We start from the raw sequence: 9036 nt of genomic DNA, 5'->3' as shown, positions 1-9036 counted from the left end.
AGGATGGAGGCCTAGGTTTGTGTGACGATGTGTGACGACGAAGAGGCGCTAGGTAAACAAGTTAATAAAAAGTCTAGTGACAATTTAAGCGCAATTTCCTTATGTTATCCATAACAATTTTAAATCGAGATAAATCATAGCTCCTCCTCCTTCGCCTGCGTCTCGCGCAGTTCGCTGCTAAGCCAGCCAGGTCACATGATTTACCCTCCTTTTCTTCGCCTTTTACTGCCTTCTTTGCTATATAGTACTGTAATGTATTATGTATAATGTAATTTTAAATAATGCGGACGTGTAGGGGGTGTTTAGTTGTCGCGCTTTTAAAAAAAAATTTTTGACCGAACGAAAGGATATTTTTGAAAACTTTCTTCGGCAATATTGTTCTAAATTATGGCAGAAATCGATTGGTAAATGTTTCAAGTCGCTAAGTGGTCTAATTGCCGAGATATGGGCAAAAAACTGCATTTTGTCGAGGTTTTTTGGCTTTTCCGGGAAATCCAGGAAAGAAAACCCGGGAATTTTTTTGGCCTATGTTCATCCTCGGAACTTGCTTAACATATTTGCTTTAGGAACTAGTCCTAGATATTGTTTCGTTGAGGAGAAGATACGACTTAAAGACGACTTAAAGCTGCGGACACACATCCATCCATCCATCCATCCATTCCCAGAAATGACGAGTTAATAAACGCAATTCTCCAGAATGGAAATTGCGCTAAAAAGCGGGACGTTAATTATGGACGACCCCCCCCCCCCCCACCATTAACTTATAACAGTCACAAATCAACTAAAATTGTTTACGCTCGTCACCTTTACGCTAAATTCGATCATGAACGATGCGTTGGTGAACATCAGAAGATACGGTCTATATGTAAAGTCTAATCAAGAATCTTTAAATACGTAAAAAAATTTGTGGGAACCGCTGAACATCATACTTTAGGATTTCCGTTCCAAAACACACGTATTCTTAATGTTACTAATATTAAATTTCTGCGAAACAAACACTTCAGAAATTCAGCGTGGTATTGGATTATTATTTTAGAATTATACTCCACATCATACTTATATCTTCCACCAATTGACACTTAAAGTGTGTCATTTATGTTCCGGTGTCGCGACAGGTCCTTAGCCAGATCTCCCGATTGCGTTACGGATTTAAATTATGAAACACTTCAACGAAACAAACACTCTCTACTTGACTGGGTTCTACCAGTCACAAGCATACACATTCATTTAGCACTTGGTATCAGTTTGTTTTTTAAGACATGAAATTTCCGGAGTGGCGGTGAGGGGGACGGGAGTTAACATTTCAAGTGGAGGAATTAAAATATTTAATTTCTATTTAAAAATTATATAATTTTTCTATTTCGTTTCGTTTATGGGATTGGGGTAGGGTGGGGGTTGGAAACGGGAGTAGGTGTGGTAGGTGGGTGGGGGCAGTTTAAAGGGAAATAGAGGTGGAGGGGGGGGGGGCTAAACCAAATGGAAAAAAAATAATTATAAGCTGCATTACCGAATTATTCAAAGTCGAAGTAAAAAAAATAAACTTCTACTTGAATTTACAGGTTTGTTTAGCAGTTTTCTACATCAAATATGTGATGCCAAAACATTCACACAAATTTTCTTACCCCTCGGAGTGTGACCAGAGTTTCGTCCAGGCATCTCTTCGAGGGGAGGTTTGCTCTTCCCGCCAAAAAAGTCTACCGCCCCCTCCCCCAAAAGAAATGGAATTTATATAGAAAACATACACTTTTACCAGTGTCCGCCACACCCCCCCCCCCTCGGAAAATGTTTTTCGTCCCCCCACCCTTGAAAATATCAAGAGCCCCCCCCCCCCCTTCCAGGAGAAAAAAGTCTAGAAGAAACACTAAGTGTGACATGGTTCACCAACTACCCCTGGTATGCTGTAGCTGCATCTGGACAACCTTTACTTTTCTTATCGTCTCACAAGGCACTACTGTCCCACAGCTGTGTGAAAAGTACAAAATAAATCAGATTCTCACTTAAGGGCCTGTGGTGATGTAATGTGTATGAAAGGTGAATACGTGGAACGGATCACTGCGTGTGTGTATGTATCATGTAGTGAGACGCGAGGCCGGGTGTGTTGACGTGTATGTTGTTGTACGGAGTGAACGAGGGTACAAGGGAAGCGACTGGTCGGGTGACAGTGGCTGTCTTGTGAGCGAGAGAAAGGTGGTGTGTAGAAATGAATGCGGAGGACAGTTGAAAGCAAACAGGTTGATGTGGGACTGGGTGGCGCGTTTGAAGAGAAATAAAGGATACTGTGATACCTAGCCTCAATCGTGTTGGTTGTGCATTCTTTGCGATTCTGACACCCTCACAGGGCCTACACTCTGGGAAGATAAAGGTTCACTACTCCATCAGTGATATCTTCTTCGTCTTCGACTTTTTCTTATCTGAACGATTGGTCATACACAGTATCTCCCCATGCTTGTGTCCTTTGTTTTTTGTTTCGTTTCTGAACAATTCTTTCCATTTTCTCTTTTAAAATTTCTCTGCGCTAGGTTTTTTTTTATCCCTCTTCTTTTTGTGGATCTTTGTGTTATATGCTTTATTTTAAATTTATTGCTAATACCAGTTGCAAGTTTCTTCACATTACGGCTTATCGTTATCAGTAATATACCCGTCGTTAATTAAAAAGTTATCAGTTTTTTAAATAAAGTCTATTACACCCTTAAACTGCGTGCTTTTGTGTGTATTTCCCTTTTACTTTATTCAAGGAGAAATACAATTTTAACTCATCTTAAGCAATGATTTCGTAGCAACTTTCCTAGATTTATTGGTATCTAATGATAATGCAAGCAAAGTATTTTTTAGTCTTATTGGTAATTAGATTAGTCATTTGAATGTATTTAAAGATGACTAAATTCAGTAATAAAGAGGGAGATAATAAGATTAAGTACTAGCCGACGACGTGAACTGTTTGGTCACGAAATAAGCAGGGGCAGATAATTGTCTTTAAGAGATGGCAAGCTACTGATCGGACTATAAAGCAATTGCAATATTCTTGGTCATTTGTGATGTCGACTTAATTAAATTAATTAAGAACGAAACCTTTTCGGATTATAAAGCAATTATAATATTCTTAATCGTTTGTGATGTCGACTTACTTAAATTAATTAAGAACGAAACATTATTTTAAAAGAACGTCATAATATTAGAATCTGGATGCGAGATGAGAACAGGGTCGACCTTGTAGGACAACGTGGATCCATAGATAATGATGATCCAATATAAATCATTGAGCATTGCCGCATTGGTTCATTTAATCGTTTATTGCACTGGATAAATACGTAATTGACACGGACGTCGAGTTTTATAACGTATGCGAAGAGAATATTCACGACAACCGACGAATACTTGTACACTTCAACACAACATAAAGAAGACTGATCTAAAGTCTTTCCCCAAACAACCAGATCTTACTCCCAAACGCACATTCCGTATGTACTTCGTCACACTGTCACACTCTTTTATTAATATAAATCATTCTACAACACACATACTTTCATAACCATGCATTACACTGAAATACCATTCACAACAATAAGCTTTTTAAAAAATTACGCTTATTAGGTAACCAAGATGTCTGCCATTGTTACTAAAAGTAGCATATTTTTTTCAAACAACTTTGCTAAAGAGCCATCTGACCTTTAGGTTTCATACTTTAAATTTGTTTTTACAACTGGCAGCTGCACACTAAGTCTATAAATCTGTAAATCTGTCGGTATTTTTACAATATGTTGTTGGTGTATATATGTGGGTCAAATGAGCTCCTTTTAAAGTTTTATCGAAGGCTATATTGTCCTGATCCATAGTGTCAGTTTAGAGATCGGAGTGGTCGGGTCGGTTAAGCTCATGTTTGCGAAACCGTCAAGTCCCGAGTTCGAACCCCCGGGCAGATGAGGATCGATATATGCGAACAGCCACTCATCAAGAATAGACAACTCCAAAATCAAACAACTGTTGCCATGTAGTTTGTTCTTGGTTGGACAAAGGCTATGGAAACAAATCCAAAAATATGTGCTCCTTTAAAAAATTTATCGAAGGCTATATTGTCCTGATCCACCCCATGCGGATCATCTCAACGACAGAATCGTTGAGCCTCTCTCCGACTGTGTCGCTGAGAATAAAACCCTTTGGTGGTTTCTCAGTCAACACTGTCGTTGAAAATAAAACAATAATTAAACATGCTCTCCACAATTAGGAAAGCATAAACTGTAGGTGTTTTGAAGCTAATATTCCAGCCATTTTGTTTTGACCAGAGCTAGTCCAGATCTAGACTAGATCTACTTGATCAACGATTTACACTGATGTAAAACCTACGTAAATCAAATCTACAAGATCAGGATTTACATTTAGATCTAGAAATCTACATTATTGACTAGAGAGAAAAAGTTAAAAGTATGCCTAGTGCGTCGAAAGTAAATGATAGAATCTAGATCTAGAAAATCTAGTAATTTTTCAGTAGCACTAGAATTTTTAGATCTAGTCTAGCTAGATTGACTAGATAGAAAGATAATTATTTCTGTGGCATAGCTGTCCTTTAGCATTTAGGATCTAGATCTACTCAATTTTAAATCTCTTCTATTTCAAATTGTTTGTAGATCTATATCTACAAGATTAGGCTTAGGTCTAAAAATATACTAAAGTTAAAGCTACACAAGTACACAATACATCATTCCTAAACTTAATGCCATTAATGGCTAAAATTCACTGAGCATTGTTGCACTTAAGACTTAAACGTAAGGCCTAAATACTAGATCTAAATAAAATTATTACGTTAGCTTAATTTTCGTGACAGCTTTTCTCTTCTTTTTTGCCATGCTTAATTTAAGTCACTTTCATGTGCTGGTAGCTTAAAATAAAACTTGTTTAATGTTTAGGAAGTTTATTTCTTTCTCCCTTTCATAATGCTGCAAATATGAGTAAGACGCTTATTATTATAATTAAATAGCTGCGATAAATAATCATTTGCATCTTTTTGGGGGTATTTCTTTTACATGAACTGTGAAATGATAAATAATCATTTGCATCTTTTTGGGGGTATTTCTTTTACATGAACTGTGAAATACGGTATCTCAAATTTTGCGCGTAACTCAAAGCGAAATATTACTCGCTCAACTGCTCGTATTTAAAAAATCTGGTATGTCGAGGCACTAGAATGTTGAGGTACCACAGGATCTACTATGTATTGAAAGAAAACATAAATTAATTATAGAATAATAGGCAAATATAGTAATAAAGTAGGCCTTATAGCTTTAGATTTTATTCAGCCTACTAATAAATAATTAAATAGGCCTAAAGTAGTACTAGATATTAGTTAAATCACTAGTATTGTGTAGGGTTATTTTTATTAAAAAAACAGATCACATCTTATACTTTATACATTAAGGCGGGCTCAATAAAATAAAAATAATTTATTTAGGACCTAGGCCTATCTTTTGGAGATCTAAAATTCTAAATGAAAAATAAATTATTAATTAGACCAACAATAGGCATAGTATGCTAAATCTATTTTAGTATTTAAATTTAAGGCTCGGCCATCTACTAAAAATTTTATAAATGTCATAAAATGGCCTACTTAATTAAATTAATTATAATTACTAATTACTATTAGGCCTAAGTTTAAACTAGAGATAGCCTATTTTATTAGTAGAAAAAGTACTAGTCATAGTTAAGATGGTATAGCCTTATGTAAATTAATGTAATCAGTGTTAGATATTATGATATCGATCAAGCAATTATTATATAATATCGGAAAGGGGCCTAGCACTCTCTTAGTCATTAGTCTATTAGGTCTTACAAGTAGTTTAGCCTATTTATATATTATAGGGCCTATAGGCTGTTATTTAAATTTTATTATGTTATTATGTAAATGTTATTAAAATAATTCAACTCACTTAGCTTACTATAATTTTTAAAAATGTTTAGTTAAGTATTCAGCTCTCTATGTCAGCTAAGGCCCATAATTGTAATTATCCTACTGTTAGATCTATTAATTATTTAATAATTAGTAGGCCTAATTATAGGAATTAGGTCTGATACATTAAGTCCTATACATTGGTCGTGGAGTAATACTATTGGGCTAGTAATTATATACAATATCTATACAAGCCTACTTATCGTTAATTTGGAAGTCTTTGCATTGACCTTAGTTTTCAGATGTAGCAGCCTAATTTTTATCAGATTATACCATAAAATCAAAAGTAGACTTGTAGATCTTTTTTAAAACAAGGCATGAAATATTAATTTAAATAATATAAATTAAACAAATAGCCTAAATAACAACTACACAAAGTTAAAGTCATAATAACTTTTTATAAAGGTATCTTGAATTTCAACTGGAGGTAGTTTTGATAAATATTAGTATTCTGAACATTAAAATAGGTAGACTTAACATACATTTGTTCTGAAAACATATTTAGAAATTGGTTTTAAAAAATGAGGTTAGGATTGGGGTGATAACTAGTTGAGGATTAGATATGATATTCATTGTGTTTATCCATGTTGTAATTTCTCTTTTACAGGTTCATCCAAAAACAAGTTAATTAAAAAAGTCTAGTGACATTTGTGCGCAATTTCCTTATGTTATCTAAAAATAGCTCTGACGTATAATGTTCGGGTGCGTTCAAGCTAGAAGAACAATCGGTTTGTAGGTGTTTATGTAATTTTAAAATTTGTGACCGAACGAGAGAATATTTTTGAAAACTTTCTTCGGCAATATTGTTCTAAATTATGACAGGAATCGATTGGTACATGTTTCAAGTCGCTAAGTGGTCTGGTTGCCGAGATATGGGCCAAAAACTGCTTTTTTTCGAGATTTTTTGGCTTTTCTGGGAAATCCATGAAAGAAACCCGGAATTTTTATGGCCTATGTTCATCCTCGTAACTTGCTTAACATAATTGCTTTTGGAACTAGTCATCGATATTGCTTCGTTGAGGAGGAGATACGACTTAAAGCTGCGGACACACATTCATCCATCCATCCATCCATCCATCCAGAAATGACGGGTTAATAAACGCAATTCTCCAGAATGGAAATTGCGCTAAAAAGGGATGATCTGATTTTTACCAGTAATAAGACTACAGCATACTAAATGACACAAGATGTTCTTTCTCTATTACCTCTTACATTTGACATAAAAGTAGGAAAAGGTATGACAATTATTAATAAGCGGCTTTAAATTGTATAATTTGTTTTTTTATAACTTAATTGTACCATTTTTATTTCCAATAATGATAAATATAATTTAGTGTCATTTATATTTTAAAATATTTATATTATACTAGATATAATTTACTTCTATAATATTACTATCCAGGTTTAACAGTCTATGCCTACAACATAGATCTCCAGGACTAAAAGTACACAAAATGGCAATCAGTATATCACAAGTGTAATAACACATGCATCTAATCTGCTTCAGTGGCGAGAACTGGGTGAATCCTCTCAAACATTAATCAGGTAAGTTATCACAAGTTTGCTTTGGTTTATTTTGAACATGTTGATTGAGATAGATTTTTATTTGTATAAATATTGTATTTAAAAAAATATTTTACCTAGTAAAACCAAGTCAGTGGTGATGATTGATACAATATCATGTATTTTTTTAAATATTTGTTTTGCAAAATATGCTGATTTGCAGGAAGGATATATATATATATATATATATATATATATATATATATATATATATATATATATATATATATATATATATATATATATATATAAAAAAACAGTATCATTTAGTGGTTTGTCTTACAAATTTGAATTATTTACTTAATCTGTCTTAACTGCTCAACAGGAACTAGGCATACCTAATGAGCGTCAAGCTGATACAGTAGATCTACAGAAGAGTTTATACACAAGGTAAATATTGATAAATTTTAAGTTTTCTTTTTTTAAGGATACATGTAGTGTTTTGGGAGAAAGGAATTAAATTATTTAAATTAGGCCTAATAGTTTATTTCTCTAGCTTATGTTTCACTTAAAATAACTTAAATTTTTCCCCCTTTATCACTAAAGCAAAATTTTATAGATATCTATGCCATGATTCATCTCATTCAATCACTTTTTTCTTGTTTTGTTTTGATGTATTAAACTAATTTAAACTAAAGATTTATTTTTTTTTTGCTAATTTTATTATTTCAGATGGATGATTAAGAAAATCATTTTGTTTTGTTTCAGGAAGTGAAAAGTGATGTAAAAGGCAACTAATACTTCCATCTACCATAGTTAAACAAGAATCTGCAAATGGTGATAATTGCAATAATCTTGATACATTAATGTTTGGCTTTATAATTATATGCAATTGTTTCATAAATAAATTATTTCTCAAAATTTGATGTATTTGGTTTTCTTACTTTTTACATAAGATGCAAGTGATTGAAAGCTGAAAAGGGTTGTATGTAGTTATAGTATTCCCAGCACAAGTTGACATTAAAACAGCTGAAGCCCTTTAAAAAAATAAATTAAAAAAAAAAATAATAATCTAGGAATGCTGTTTCTATTAGCTGAGCATATATTTGGAAAAGAACTTAATTGTTTACCAGAGAATACTGTGACCCAGTTTGTACTCCAGGCAAAAAGTGTCTATGGTTATTATTATTAAGTTAAAGAAAAGTATCAAACAAACAGGATAATATTAATAATAAAGACCTCCACACTAGAGAAGTATGGAATGAGTGTTGCATGGAATTCAAATCAACTTTGATGTTGCTAATTGCTACACTGGCCATAATTGGCCTACATTGATTTTTGCTGAGGTAGGCAACTGTTTTTGTTTAACTTTAGATGTCGACCAAATAAAGAAGAAAACTGACACGCCAATACCAAAATCAAGAACTGGTAAAGTTCGTGGTTGCTAAACCGAGAAGTCCTGAGTTCAATCTCCCGTGTAGATGAGGCTCTATAGTTGGGGATAGCAACCTATCTTGGGGATACAACACTTGTTCTTGGATTGACAAAAGAAAAGAAATCCAGAAAGAAAAGCAGCTGAACGAAGAAGAAAAAGG

The 9036-nt window shown here is 33.6% G+C and overlaps 1 long non-coding RNA gene across 1 annotated transcript; it reads left to right on the top strand.

The window, feature by feature from the left end:
- The first annotated feature begins 7066 nt into the window (after window positions 1–7066).
- On the top strand, window positions 7067–8286 carry LOC131940280 (uncharacterized). Its single transcript, XR_009386540.1, has 4 exons — window positions 7067–7173; window positions 7341–7483; window positions 7827–7891; window positions 8210–8286. It is a non-coding gene; the product is annotated as an uncharacterized LOC131940280 (long non-coding RNA).
- Window positions 8287–9036: the final 750 nt, after the last annotated feature.

This window comes from Physella acuta, unplaced genomic scaffold (assembly GCF_028476545.2).
Source record: "Physella acuta isolate Inbredline_101_S28 unplaced genomic scaffold, ASM2847654v3 ptg000315l, whole genome shotgun sequence".
Taxonomy (NCBI): Eukaryota; Metazoa; Mollusca; class Gastropoda; family Physidae; genus Physella; species Physella acuta.
This window is presented reverse-complemented; position numbering and strand designations above follow the sequence as displayed.